Raw genomic sequence first — 15420 nt, 5'->3', positions numbered from 1 at the left:
CCCAGGCAGCTCCGCAAGGGTTATCGCCTCGCCCCGCCCGCTAGGCCGCCAGCGCGCGCGTCCGCCTGTCCCTCCTCTTCTTCCTCGCTCTCCTCCCGCCGCGCGCTATACGTTCCACGGGAGAAGGGCGCTCTGGGGCTGTCCCCTCCCTTCCGCCCGGGCAGGGTGTGAATGAGCGAGACCTCCCCCTCCTCGCGTCCCGCTGCTCTCCGGGGGCCGAACGAGGACACACTGCCCCGGCGCCCAGCATCGGGGGCGCCGCGGCCTCCGCGTACCCCTCGCTCCCGGCATGCCAGGAATCCCGTCTCCCCGCGCGGGGGAGGGAGCCGGCGGCACGGCCGGCCCGGGGAACGCGGAGCCTTCCCTGCCTCACTGCACGTCAGGCATTTGCACTCGTGCAGCTCGGGTGCAAAGCGGAGCACGCCGGTGCCCACGCTGCACAAGTGTGAATGACAGCGCGCCGTACCGTGCACGGCAGCGGGTTGAGAGCCATCGGGAAGGCGGCGCAACACTAGCGCTTTGTGTGCTTCGTGGTTGTGCTGCTTTGTACTCCTGAGAGCTCCGAAGGGTTTGTCTTCTCGCGCTGGGAGAGAAACGACTCATTTAGGTTTACAGTGAGAATTTAAAAGAGTTTCCCTTTTCCGATGGAGCGTCCCGGCTATTTCTCAGTGTCTTACTCAAAGTCCCTGATCCTGCAATTGATTGCATTGGTAGACACCTCTGCATGCCTGGATCCCAATTGGCATCACTGGATTACCAGCAGGGGGCTTCTGCATGGTTTCAACTCCAGGATGGGGCCAAATTCGGAAAGTTTAGCAATCTAATTTGTGTTGGTTTCAAACTGAGATCCTGCAAGTCATTAGCCTGTAAGGAAGTTAAAAATCCAGGATGGGTTTATGGGAGGTGCATGTTATGTGCCCATAATTTAAAATTAAGAGATTTCAGTGCCCGAATTTTATTTCATTTAGGCCATTGCAACTCTAGACTAGGTCGAATATGAGAGGATTCTAATGCTTCTATGATGGTTAAGTGAAAGTGTAGATGCTATCCTGTGAGTAAGCACAGGGGAGTTGTAAAGTTGTTCTGAAATTGTACACATGTATTCTTTCTGGGGAGTTGGCTAAGGCTGTGAGTACACCAGGATCTGTAACTGTTAGCGCCAGGAACCCCTGTGAGCATGTGCTATGTGCATATTGAGGCACTGCTGAAAGAGGGAAGATGACATGGGCAACTTTTTTCCCCTCCATTTTTGCTTTTTTGTGTTGGAGTCCCGTGGGTGAGAGTAAATGGGTTGTCAAAGGAGGTGAAGAGCTTATATATTTCAGGGTTGGCCGAATAAAGGTATGTGTAGTAAAGGGGCATGTGGGGCACTGTTGAAAGAACAGAATTAAGGGCTGCATGGGCTGCTTTTCCTGGTTTTCAGAAGTTTTCCTGGTTTTGCTCAATTCAGCATTCTGCCATTTAATATAGAATTAGAACAATTAGGCCTAACCTTTCTGCACTAAGCTCCCACGAACATCAACTGGGGTTCTACAACCAGCAAAATAACAGCACAAGCAGACCTTTAGACTGTAAGTTCTCCACATCAGTATCATACCTCTTAGCTGTACATCTATTATAGTTACAGTGTTATATAATGTTCCACACAATATAGCATCCCCTCACTTTTATTATTTAAAATGTATATCAAAAATAAAAAATTACAAAACTGAGGTAATAAAATCATGTATACTCTTTTAATGTATCCAACATCATTTTAAGCTTTCTGGATGGTTTTTTGTTTGTTTTTTTTGTCCCCGACCTTGAGTGGGGTCTTAGTCTGGTAGACTAAGAGGTATGGGTACAATGCCTTCTCCCATAGTCCTCACAGCACCAAGAATACCTAATAAATAAGTCTACATGATAGAACAAGTACAGCTAATTAGGTCAAAAGTCCACTTTTAAGAAATACCTATATATAAATATATCAGATATACAGCAATAGCATATGTGAGTTAAGAATCTAAACACCACAGCTAGTAATTAGCCACCTAAGTGACAGATCAAAATACACACGTAAAAGTAATTTAGTATTTAGTTTAAAAGATCTCAGTGCTTGTAATCTATCTGGACAAACAAATACAAGTACATTGTAGATTACACTATATCATAGAGGTACATTGATGGGAAAAAATGGAAATGGATTTTTAATCAAATTTGTTTTTGATTCAGTGAAATAGACTTTTTTCTAACTTGTGATTTTTTTCAACAACTTTTTTCTAAAACATATTGAACATTTTTGTTTTCTGAAAACCCAGGTTCCAGTCAATCAAAAATGTTGATGTATTAGTTTTAAAAAATTAAAGCACCCCAGTTATTCACAAATTTTTTTAACAATGTCAATATTTCTTCATTAAATTTTTTTCAAAAGGCCATTTTTTGACAAAAAATTGTTTACAAAATTTCAGTCAGTTCTACATACAGGTGACATCTATAGTCAAGGGAAGGATGTTTTGGAGCCAATTTTCAGGGAAAACGTTGCATGAAAATCTATTATTTATCTTATATAAACATGTAACTATTACAGTTCAGTTTTATTGTGAACGTGACTTCAAAAATGGTATCATGAGATTGATTCCCTATTGCTCCAGTTGCACCAAATTAAATTTACTACATTTACAAGTAAAACATGTTTTTCTTCTGAATTAGATGCTTATCTAAGGATTTTTGTATAGCACTCATCACCACAGTGTCTAATCAGTTAGCAGGTATCTCTTTTACTTGGAATCAAAACAAATTTGATCTGGAGTTATTAAGACACAACAAACATACCATTTTAAGTCATTTTGCATGGTAGAATTGCATCTTAATATAAAGTATTACTTATATAAGAGAGTGCATTGCCTTCAATGGGCTTTCTGTGGGCAGAATTTGGCCCTAAACTGGAATGTGTTTCATAGCTGATGAAATTCTGAGCCAGATAGTACCCACCTCTCACCCATAACTGTGGCTTAGCTCTGCAGTACTCACAGAAATAGTAAAAATTTACTTTTGTCACTAAAGTTCTCATAAAAAACTCAGCAGATATGACTGAATATACACATGGAGCAAATTTGTTGAGAAAGAAATTCCCATTTAGACTCACTTTTCAGAGGGGAACTTCACTTGAAGCATCGTCTTCATATTACCCATCAAAAAATCACAGTGAAACACAGAGTTATGAAATCAGATTAAGTTAAAAGAACTTTGCCACTAGAACCTATTTCCGACAAACTTATGCTGTTTACATCACAGCTGAATTTGGCCAAGAAACTTCCCTAGGCATTGCAGCTGCATACAGCAGGTCTAAATTTGACACCTTGAATTTTCCTGTAGAAACAGTTGAATTGTGCCATGCAACTCCTCTAAATTTAATTGAGTTACTTAGCATTAATATCAGTATAACAGAGCAGACTATGGTCTGACCAAAATGAGATGGATGAAATCAGAAAGTGAACTTGCAAAAAAGAAAAAAGGAAGATTTTAGCATGCAGAATCAGCTCCTGGAAAAAAAAAACAGACATCAGAAATGTTTGTATGCAATGTGTGTATTCTAGAACAGTAGCACTTGGTAACCTGGGATCTTCACCAAGAGTTCTATTTCATGTGGCTAATTGACTTTCTCTAATATATAGAAAGTTGTGCTTGTACCTGGAGTCTCCTTAGAATCTAAGGCCGAATACATGAAAAAAAGACTTGTGCCTGTACAAAGTCCTACTGGAGTCGCCAGAGCTCTGTATGGCCATATGGGTCTGCCCATGTGCAAGATCAGGGCCTGAGACAGGATGAGCAGAAGAAGAATGCTGAAGGCCCAACAATTAAAGCAGATAAGCAGTAGAAGCAGAAACTGGATTTTCACCAGTTTTCAAAAAGGTCTAAATTTTGTTTCTGATCCACTGGCATATATTTAAAAAGTTATAAAGTATGTACATTTAAAGAATGAAAATCCTTCAAATACTAAGTGTAGCAGCAATCTTGTCTTCACTTTCTATTTGATGCATACCATGGCATCCAGAAAAGTGACAAAACAAAAAATAGCAGCAGGAGTAAAATGAATGCAGGCAGAAGTCCCGTAGCAGAATGGAACCTATCCAGTTTATTGCACTAAGTGCAGCATGTATGATTACCTGCCTTGTGGGCAGGTGGCATATGTGTGCATTTGGTGCAAGGAGCTCAGGGCCCTCGGAGACCAAGTACAGGCTCTTGAGACCCCAGAGTGGCTGAACTGGAGGAGCTAAGGGAGACAGAGAGACGTATAGCTTGAGACTTTTCAGGACACAATAGAGTGGTCCCAGCCCCACTCTGACAGCCTCTGTGCTGTTGAGGAGAATGAAAGTCTCAGAGAAGGAGAACATCAAACTGGAGCGGAGGGAAATGACCCAACGTTGGGACCCTCTTTCCAGATGTCATGGTACCCTATCGCACTGAGGATACCTCTCCCGGGGAGAGAACTCCAGTTATTAGGAAGAGACAGGTAATAGTAATAGGAAATTCAATCATTAGAAATAGGTAGGTTTGTGATGACTGGGAGAACTGCATGGTAAATTGTCTGCCAGGTACGCAGGTTGCGGATCTCTTGAGTCATATAAACAGACTTATGTGCAGTGTAACAAAGAGCCGGTGATCGTGGTACATGTAGGTATCAGTGACATAGGAAAAGGTAGGAGGGAGGTCCTGGAGGCCAAAGTTAGGCTGCTAGGTAAGAGATTAAAGTCCAGAACCTCCATGGTAGCATTCTTCGAAGTGTTTCCAGTTCCACATGCAGGGTCAGTTAGGCAGAACTGCAAGGTCTCAATACATGGATGAGATGATGGTGTAGGGAGGAGGGGTTTAGGTTCATTAGGAACTGGGGAACCTTTTGGGAAGGGAGGAGCCTACACAGGAAGAATTGGCTTCACCTAAACCAAAATGCAACCAGATTGCTGGCATGTAAAATTAAAGAGGTCATAGAGGAATTTTTAATCAAGTGCTGGAGGAAAGCCATCAGGTGTGGAGAAGCACACGGTTAGGACAGAGACAGCTGATACGGGAGGATATGTTAAGTGTGATTTTCTATATCGTAGTAAAGAGGAGAGGACAGAAGTAGATAAAATACAGGTAGGAACTGAAGAGAAACTGTCAAATGAAAAAGAGTTCCATTCAATTATATCACATGAAGTCAGACAATTAAAAAGAGACAAATTTTATAAGTGCTTATATACAAACACTAGAAGTTTAAATACAAAGAGGGTAAACTTGAGTGCTTGGTATTAAACCAAGGATATTAATATAATAGGCATTAAAAGGATATTAATATAATAGGCATCACAGAAATTTGCTGGAATGATGACAGTCAATGGGACACTGTAATACCAGGGTACAAAATATACAAGAATGACACAATAGGTCATGCTGGTGGGGGAGTGGCACTGTAGCTGAAAGAAAGCATAGAGTCAAACATAGTAAAAATCTGTAATGAATCAAACTGTACCACAGACGCTCAAAGGATAGAAATTCCATGCTTGAATAATAAGAGTATAGTGGTAGAAATATACTACCAATCACCTGATCAGGATGGTGATGGTGATTCTGAAATGCTCAGGGAGATTAGAAAGGCCATAAAAATAGAAAATTCAATAATAATGGGAGATTTCAACTATCCCCTATATTGACTAGGTACATTTCACCTCAGGATGGGATGCAGAAATAAAGTTTTTAGACACCATTCATGACTGCTTCTTGCAGCAGCTAGTGCTGAAACCCACAAGGAGAGAGGCAATTCTTGATTTTGTCCTAATAGACTTAATAGAAAATGGAGCACAGGATCTGGTCCAAGAGGAGAATATAGCTGAACCGCTTGGTAATAGCAACCATAATATACGGTAATTAAATGTAACATCCTGTTGCGGGGAAAAATACCAAAGAAGCCCACAACAGTAGCGTTTAACTTCAGAAAGGGGAACTACATGAAAATGAGGAAGCTAGTTAAATGAAAATTAAAAGGAATACTCACAAGAGTGAACTGCTGCATGGTGCATGGAAAATTTTCAAAAACACCATAATAAAGGCTCAAATTAAATGTATACTCCCAAATGAAAAAGAATAGTAAGAGAACCAAACAAATGCCACCGTGATTAAACAACAGAGTAAACAAAGTGGTTAGAGGAAAAAAAGGTATCCTTCAAGAATTGGAGGTCAAATCCTACTGAGGAAAATAGAAAGGAGCAAAAACTCTGGGAAGTGAAGTGTAAAGGTATAAATAAGCAGGCCACACACAAAAAATTGAAGAGCAACTAGCAAAAGACTCAAAAACTAACAGCAAAAAAATGTTTAAGTACGTCAGAAGCAGGAAGCCTGCCAACCAGTGAAGCCCCTGGATGATTGAGGTGCTAAAGGAGCACTCAAGGAAGACAAGACCATTGTGGAGAAGCTACATTAATTCTTTGCATCAGTCTTCACTGCAGAGGATGTCACAGGAAGATTCCCACACCTGAGCCATTCTTTTTAGGTGATTAATCAGAGGAACTGTCCCAGACTGAGTCGTCAGTAGAGGAGGTTTTGGAACAAATTGTTATATTAAACAGTAATAGGTCAGCAGGACCAGATGGTATTCACCCAAGATTTCTGAAGGAACTCAAATATGAAATTGCTGAACTGCTCATTGTGATATGTAACCTATCACTTAAATCAGCCTCTGTACCAGCTAACTGGAGAATAGCTAATGTAATGCCAATTTAAAAAAAGGCTCCAGAGGCAATCCGGGCAATTACAGTACCAGGCAAATTGGTTGAAACTACAGTAAACAACAGAATTTTCAGATATATAGATGAACACGATTTGTTGGGGAAGACTAAACACAGCTTTTGTAAAGGGAAATCATGCCTCACCAATCTATTATAATTCTTTGAGGGGTCAACAAACGTGGACATGGCTGATCCATTGGATATAGTGTACTTGGACTTTCAGAAAGCTGTTGACAAGGCCCCTCACCAAAGGCACTTAAGCAAAGTAAGCAGTCATGGGATAAGAGAGAATATCCTCTCATGGATCAGTAACTGATTAAAAACAGGAAACAGAAGGTAGGAATAAATTATCAGTTTTTAGAACGGAAAGAGGTAAATAGCAGTCTCCCCCAGGGATCTGTACTGGGACCAGTGCTGTTCAACATATTCATAAATGATTGGGAAAAAGGGGAAACAGTGAGGTGGCAAAGTTTGCAGCTGATACAAAATTACTCAAGATAGCTAAGTCCAAAGCAGACGGCGACAAGTTACAAAACTGGGTGCCTGGACAACAAAATGGCAGATGAAATTAGATGTTGATAAATGTGAAGTAATGAACATTGGAAAACACAAACCCAACTATACATACAAAATTAAGGGGTCTAAATTATCTGTTATCACTCAGGAAAGCGATCTTGGAGTCATTATGGATAGTTCTCTGAAAACATCTGTTCAATGTGCAGCAGCAGTCAAAAAAGTTAACAGAGTGTTTGTTAGAAACCATTAGGAACAGGATTATTAATAAGTCAGTTAATATCATATTGCCACTATATAAATCCATGGTCTGCCCACACCTTGAATACTGCATGCAATTCTTGTCACCCCATTTAAAAAAAGCTACATTAGAAATGGAAAATGTACAGGGAAGGGCAACAAAATGATTAGGGGTATGAAACAGCTTCCATATGAGGAGATATTAAAAAGACTGGGACTATTCAACTTGGAAAAGAGTCGACTGAGGGAGAAAAGAGGTCCAGAAAATCATGAAAGTTATGGAGAAAGAGAATAGAGAATTTATTATCCCTGCACATAATACAAGAACCAGGGGTCAAATGAAATTAATATGCAGCAGGTTTAAAACAAACAAAAGGAAGTACTTCACAAAATGCACAGTCAACATGTGGAATTTGTCAGGGGATGTTGTGAAGTCAAAAACTATAACTAGATTAAAAAAAGAATTAGATAAGTTCCTGGAGGATAGGTCCAACAGCTATTAGCCAAGATGGTCAGGCATGCAACCCCAAGCTTTGGGTGTCCCTAAGTTGCTGACTTCCAGATGCTGGGAGTGGATGACGGGATGGATCACTTGATAATTGCCCTGTTCTGTGTATTCCCTTTGAAGCACCTGGCATTGTCCAATGTTGGAAGACAGGATACTGGGCTAGAAGGACGGATAATTGGTCTGACCCAGTCTGGCCATTTTTATATTCTTATGTTCTTATTATAGACCTGTCAGTTTAACTTCAGTACCCGGAAAGATAATGGAGCAAATAATTAAGCAAACAATTTGCAAATACCTAGAATAAGGTGATAAATAACAGTCAGCATGGATTTGTCAAGAACAAATCGTATCAAACCAACCTAATAGCTTTATTTGACAGGGAAACAAGCCTTGTGGATAGGGGGGAAGTGGTAGACATGGTATATCTTGACTTTAGTAAGGGTTTTCATATTGTCTCGCATGACCGTCTCATAAACAAACTAGGGAAATACAACCTAGATGGGGCTATTATAAGGTGGGTGCATAATTGGTTGGAAAACTATTCCCAGAGAGTAGTTATCAGTGGTTTACAGTAAAGCTGGAAGGGCATATCGAGTGGGATCCCACAGGGATCAGTTCTGGGTCCAGTTCTATTCAATATCTTCAGCAATGATTTACACAATGGCATAGAGAGTACATTTATAAAGTTTGTGGACAATGCCAAGCTGGGAGGGATTGCAAGTGCTTTGGAGGGTAGGATTAAAATTCAAAATGATCTGGACAAACTGGAGAAATGTTTTGAGGTAAATAGGATGAAAGTCAATAAGGATAAATGCAAAGTACTCCACTTAGGAAGGAACAATCAGTTGCACACATACAAAATGGTAAATGACTGCCTAGGAAGGAGTACTGTGGAAAGGGGATCTGGGGGGGGTCATAGCGGATCACAAGCTAAATATGACTCAACAGTGTAACGCTGTTGCAAAAAAAGCAAACATAATTCTTGGGTGTATTAGCAGGAGTGTTGTAAGCAAGACACAAAAAGTAATTCTTCCGCTCTACGCCGTGATTTTACGGCCTCAACTGGAGTGCCCTGTTCTGGGCACCACATTTCGGGAAGGATGTGGACAAATTGGAGAAAGTCCAGAGAAGAGCAACACAAAATTAACATGACCTATGAGGGAAGATTGAAAAAATTGGGTTTGTTTAGTCTGTAGAAGAGAAGACTGAGAGGTGACCTGATAACAGTTTTCAAGTACATAAAAGGTTGTTACAAGGAGGAGGGAGAAAAATTGTTCCATTAACCTCTGAGGATAGGACAAGAAGCAATGGGCTTAAATTTCAGCAAGGGCAGTTTAGGTTAGATGTTAGGAAAAACTTCCTGTCAGAGTGGTTAAGCACTGGAATAAATTAAACAAACACCTTTCAGGGATGATATAGATAATATTTAGTCTTGCCACGAGTGCAGGGGACTGGACTAGGAGACCTCTTGAGGTCCCTTTCAGTCCTATGATTCTATGATTTCTCACTTGAGCAAATTTCCATTGGAAATGTAGACTCACTTGCATGATTATATTTGAACTGATGAAACATGCTAGCTTCATAGTATTGGGGAGAGAAACTCTCTATTCATAGAACAGACACAGCCTGGTTTAGCAGCAGCACAAGCTTCTCCATGCTACTTCGCCTCAATCTTGAACTGCACGAGCCATCTCTTTGGATTAGATGGTAGTTCAGTTTCCAAATCTATTCAGCCCTTGGCCTCTCTGCTGAGATTGACAAATGTGGCAATGTGTGTTTGTATAGCTAAAAAAATACAGCAACAATAAACCTGATTAAAAAACAAAATCAAACTCTGTGCCTCATACATTTAATCCCTCTCTAAAAACTTGTGCAAACTAAGTATGTGCTTAACTTTATTCAGTTAAGTATTACCGTTTAAGTCAATGAGACTATACATACAAATAAAGTTAAGCATATGTTTGCAGATTCAGGGCTTAGGTCAATTACTCTAATTTTTACAATATAAATTTATCAACTGGAGACAAAAGCACATTATTTTTCACTGAACAGTCCCTTTTAAAGACATAATTGAATTAGATTTAATTAATTTTCAAACACAAATGTGTGAACAGTCTTAGGGTTAAATAGATCTAACGCTGCTAAATTCAACCTAAACTCATAGTGTAGACCAGGGCTTATTCTGTAATAATAGGGTCCACACATGGGGTTATTCAGGAATAGCAGCTCTTCCTTAATAACATCCTTCTGTAGGCAAGCCCCCAGGGCTTGTCTACATTTAAAAGTTGTTTTGGGTTAACTTGAGGATTTTTGGATAAACTACTTTACATTCATACACAAAAGTTCTTGTTCTGAATTATCTTGTGTTTCAACCTGTGTTAATAAACCTTCTTTGAAAGCGAGTTTACTGAAATTCAGGATGCTTTCCTTCAACCAGTAGATGCATCCCCATTTCGAACCAACAGTTCCACTTCTGGCAGTCCTCCTCCCACTATTCTACACTGCTTTGTTGGACACCTGGGTTGGCATGTTTGTTCAGTCTGTGTGCTCTCCATTGTTCCGGGGTTAATTTAAATGCTGGCATGCAGCCAGGTGCACCCCTTTGCAATTCCAGCTCATGCTGAGTTCACACACCAGGAATCACATACCAATTATACAGCAATTATATATAGCTCTCATATAGTGCTTCTGCATGATCCCGTGCTTAGGTCTTGGATTTTCTTGTCCTCTAGAGAGAGGGCTGTGACAAAGACACAAAGCTCTGGCAGGATTATAGAAATCTCAGGGAAAATAACAAGACCTCTGGCACAGTTTACACGGTCTGCAGCTACTACGAGAAGCTGGACCATATTTTTGCAAAGGTAGGGTGACCAGATGTCCCAATTTTATAGGGACAGACCTGATTTTGGGGTCTTTTACTTATATAGGCTCCTATTACCCCCCACCCCCATCCCGATTTTTCACATTTGCTATCTGGTCACCCTATACAAAGGGAGCCACCACAGAACAACAGCACGCTGTGTACACCATTAAGAACACCTCTGCAGATGCCATCCAGGACACCACTTAAAAGGACAGCTCAGATCTCTTTGAACTGCTAAACAGTGAGGTAGAAACAGTGCTACAGATCCACGAGACCCCCAAATCACAGGGCAGTGAACCAACCTGAATCACATGTGGAGAATCAACCTGCCATTGCCTGGGAGGCAGCCTCTCTCAGTAAGTATTACACCTCTACCTCAATATAACGCAACCCGATATAACACGAATTTGGATATAACGCGGTAAAGCAGTGCTCCAGGGGGGGGGCTGCACACTCCGGTGGATCAAAGCAAGTTCGATATAACGCGGTTTCACCTATAACGCAGTAAGATTTTTTGGCTCCCGAGGACAGTGTTATATCGAGGTAGAGGTGTATGTGGTATATTACAGTACAACTGAACTGGGGAATTTAAGCAACTTTGTTCTGGGTACTGTCAGGGTGCTTCTGTTTGGCTACCCTCTCTCCGCCTCCTCTTCTTATAGTGTTTCCCCTCCTCCCCTCTCCCCCATCCCCCAGCATACTCAAAATGATGGCTACACAAGAGAATTCAAAAGCTCCATACATACCATTTATTTCTCCAAAATATCAAATCCCACAACCATTGACCAAATATGCAGGGCATCCCCCTGACATCCCCTTCCCATACTGCTGATTGCTCCTTCTCCTTCCTGACTGATTGCAGCATCTCCCTCACTCTACTGAAAATAATGGCACTGTGTGGGTTAAAAATTAAAAGCATTGCATGGCAGGCATGTCTATTGTAGCGCCAGATACAGACAAGAAAAAGCAACAGCAATATTTTGGCTCACAGTTTCATTAATGCCCTCATCTTTTAGCTGACTTGTGATTTTATGAGGTAAATTTGAGATTGTCAGATATCATAAGGCATTCATAGCTATCCCTCTTAGATCCAGAGCAATTACTGCAGAGTTCTGTTTATTTTGCAGTGCACTTTATGCTGATCTGCAAGTGTCACAAGAGAGAACTTTATGCAAAGACAGTGCTTCTATTTTGGGTCGTACATTGCAAAGCAATGCAGCTCTCATGACTGCCCATGTAATTTGTGATTTTCCTTCCACTCATACACCAACTCTGGGGGCACCATGCTGGCAAACAGCAGGCATATCTCCTGCTTTGTTTTTGAACAAGATCCTTTCCCCCTTCTTGGTGACAACTCAGGGTAATGTCCTAGGTCAGCTTACAAAGGTGCACATGCAGTTACGTACCTGTCCCTGCTCTCCCACCCCCATCAACCAACCAACCCCAAGCCAACTGACAGCCTGAAGACATGTACATGCAATTACTAATTACCCCCAACTGCTCTCCAACTCTCCCCCACAAAAAATACACTCCCCATCCCAGAGGTCTATACAAATTGGGAAGGAAGTTGGAAAACATCTTACTAGCTCCAAGCACAACCCAGACTGAAAAGAGCCCTTGGGACTGGAATTTCAATTGAAGAAAAAAGAAACATTTTATCAGTGTTGGCAAGGAGACTAAAATCGGGTAAGAACTACTTGTGCTTTTTCTCTGTCCCCTCTCTTAGCACCTGGCATGTCATGGTCCCCAACAACCAGGGTGCTATCACCAGGTGAATGCATGGCAAGTCTGAGGGAAGAGAAAGAGAATAAGGGATGACACATTTGGTGACCTTGTGGCTGCATCCCAGGAGAGGGAGAAGACAACAGAAAAGTGCAGGGAAAGTTTCCTTCTCATGATGCTAAGGAGAGAGAGGAGAACAGGGAACTGTTGAGGGCCACAGCAGACAATCCTACTGCAGAACAAAGTAGTATTACGTTCACGACACTACCGTAACCTACCTATATCCTGCAGCCCTCTGAGAGTTCTGCACACTGGGAGACACCCAGCTTCCACAACTCCAAGTAACAGGTCCTTCCCTGACCAGGCAACACTACAAAAAAACAAGGAGAACAGTGAATACTAGGACAACTACAAGGGGCAAGCCCCTCTATCACCATCCCACACCCCAAGACGCAGAGTACTGCTCCACCTACATAAGTTTGTGACCTCATCTGCACAAACATGCGTCACTCAGCCCTTAAGTTGTTTTTAATTTTGCCCTGCTTTTTAAACTTTGCACCATGTCATGTTCAACAAACATTCTTCTTACTTACAACTTGGTTATTATTTACTAAAATTATAAAAAGTGTCATGATATTGTTTGAAAATTTCATAAAATCATTGCATGAGGCATGATAAAATCCATAACCAAAGCATGAGGAAATCTTTACACAAAGCATAATATGCTTACAGAAAGCCCGATAAAATGCTTCCCAAAGATATAGCATTTTTCACAACAATGGCCTTGCCTACATCCCTGAACCACCATCCTGGCTTATGTAGTGGCAACCAGGATTAGGCAACCTTTATGGACCAGTGAGACATCAAGCATGTGGTCAACAGTTTGAAAGGTTGCCTGGAAGTAAGAGACTGATGTCCCACTGTGGTGTTGGCTTCACTACTGGTGGGAAGGTCCTAGTCAGACCCTTTAGAAAACTGGCTGTTATTGGGTAAATAAATATAGAATAGCCAACCACCAGAGAGTGGAATGCACTGATTGCTATGGGTCCACCTAGCAACAATTTAATAGAAAGACCCTGTCAAGCTGTCTGGAGTGGCTCAAGAGGATGAGTACCAAAATCAGGGCAGACTGTTACAAAACAGGGCACAAACCCTAAACTGCTTGTGAGTTCTATATTTAGATTTCACCAACCAAGCATCAAGTGTGAACTCCTCATGCACTATAAACATCTTAACATGGAATCACAGATAGTCCCTTTGGGTACCTATCTTGCCACCTAAGCAAGCTTGTCTTTTGATAGATGGTCCCTTACATAAAAAATCACAACAGTGTTCAGGTTACTCCCAGCCCCAAAGGACCAGTCACTTACCCCAGGTCAATTGCACCTCAGATCTCACACCAAAGACACTGCTGGTAGCCAATCCTATAACAAACTATCTAAAGATTTATTAACTCAGAAAAAGAAATGAGAGTTATTTACAAGGTTAAAGCAGATAAACATATACACACAAATGAGTTACAGTCTTACATTCCAAAAGGTGGTAGAAGCTTCTATAATAAGCAAGCTCTATATGTCCTTTAGGGCTACCCAGGCCAAGCACTGGTGATCTTTAGCTTATGCCTAGTAATCCTTGTCCCTCAGGGCTTGTCTATATGTACAGGTCTGCAGCTGCACTGCTATAGCGTTATAGTGAAGATGCTACTATGCTGATGGGAGAGCTTCTCCCGTCAGTGTAGTTAATCCACTTCTGGGAGAGGCAGTAGCTAAATCCATGGGAGATGCTCTCCTGTTGAGATAGCACTATCTACACCGGGGATTAGGTTGGTATAACTAAGTTGCTTAGGATGTGATTTTTCACACCCCTGAGTGACACAGTTATATGGATGTACGTTTGTAGTGTAGACCAGGCCTCAAGAATCGAGCAGCATAACGATACAGCTTCCTCTTGTCAGGGATTTTTATTCCCTTGCCCCTCAGAGGTCAAGCTGATGGGACAAGTCCACATCCATGTCTCCTCTTCATGGATGTGACGGGGGAAGCAATCAACCAAGTCTTTTGTCCTCTGATGTTCCACAATGGTTTGTCTGATGTCTATGTGCCTTCTTTTGTTGGGCAGGAGATAACACCTCCTGTCTTAAAATAGTATTTCACTCTTGGTAATTCTTTTTCTCATGACTGGTGGTTAACAGTTTCAGAGCACACACTTTTACAGTTACGGAGCAAACACCTTATAACATGGGATGCAGATATTATAAGTAAAATTAACGCATGCAGCAACTAACACACAGGTGAGCCAGACTGGTTTCCAGCTATACTATCTATCACTAGTGAGCATGAGGAGATTCAGGGTGCGGGCACTGCCCAACAGATGCTACCTGCAAGAATTTCCCATCTTGGGCACATGGTGCGCATGCATACTCACGGGTGCAATACACATAGGGACCAGCACTTGAAGAAGAATCATGTTTTCCATCCCAGGAGAGGAAAGGCATGAGGCCTGACACCTAAGGGGGCACTAAGAGAAAACCATGAAGGGGATAGAGGTGCAGCTATCTCTGCAACCACGATATCCTTAGCCTCCAGCTCAGTCTCCTTCTGAGCTCCTCTTGTGGGGTGAGGCTTTTTGTTCTCTTACAAGTGGTTAATTACCCAAATTAGCATTATATATGGCAGCAAATTTTGGACATTAGCAAACTAGTCTTGATATGAAACTGAACCTAGAGGTAACAGGTTCTCTCTCCCATTATCAATCAGTCCCTTAAGCCAATGAGATCAGGTAACACAAGCGCCAAGGGATCACATGTATGCCAGAGAACAAATCAAAGTTAACTG

At 41.6% G+C, this 15420-nt stretch overlaps 1 protein-coding gene across 1 annotated transcript in view; it reads right to left on the bottom strand.

The window, feature by feature from the left end:
* SYNCRIP (synaptotagmin binding cytoplasmic RNA interacting protein) overlaps positions 1-12889 on the bottom strand; it is a 48699-nt gene extending 35810 nt beyond the window's left edge. The window contains exon 1 of the mRNA XM_024193207.3: positions 12865-12889. The gene's annotated coding sequence lies outside the window, so the exon portion shown is untranslated. The remainder of the gene's footprint in view (positions 1-12864) is intronic.
* Between the last annotated feature and the right edge of the window lie 2531 nt (positions 12890-15420).

Source organism: Terrapene carolina, unplaced genomic scaffold, assembly GCF_002925995.2.
Source record: "Terrapene carolina triunguis isolate 2854851 unplaced genomic scaffold, T_m_triunguis-2.0 Scaffold42, whole genome shotgun sequence".
Classification (NCBI taxonomy): domain Eukaryota; kingdom Metazoa; phylum Chordata; order Testudines; family Emydidae; genus Terrapene; species Terrapene triunguis.
Note: the sequence above shows the minus strand (reverse complement) of the source record. Positions and strands in the feature narration are given on the sequence as shown.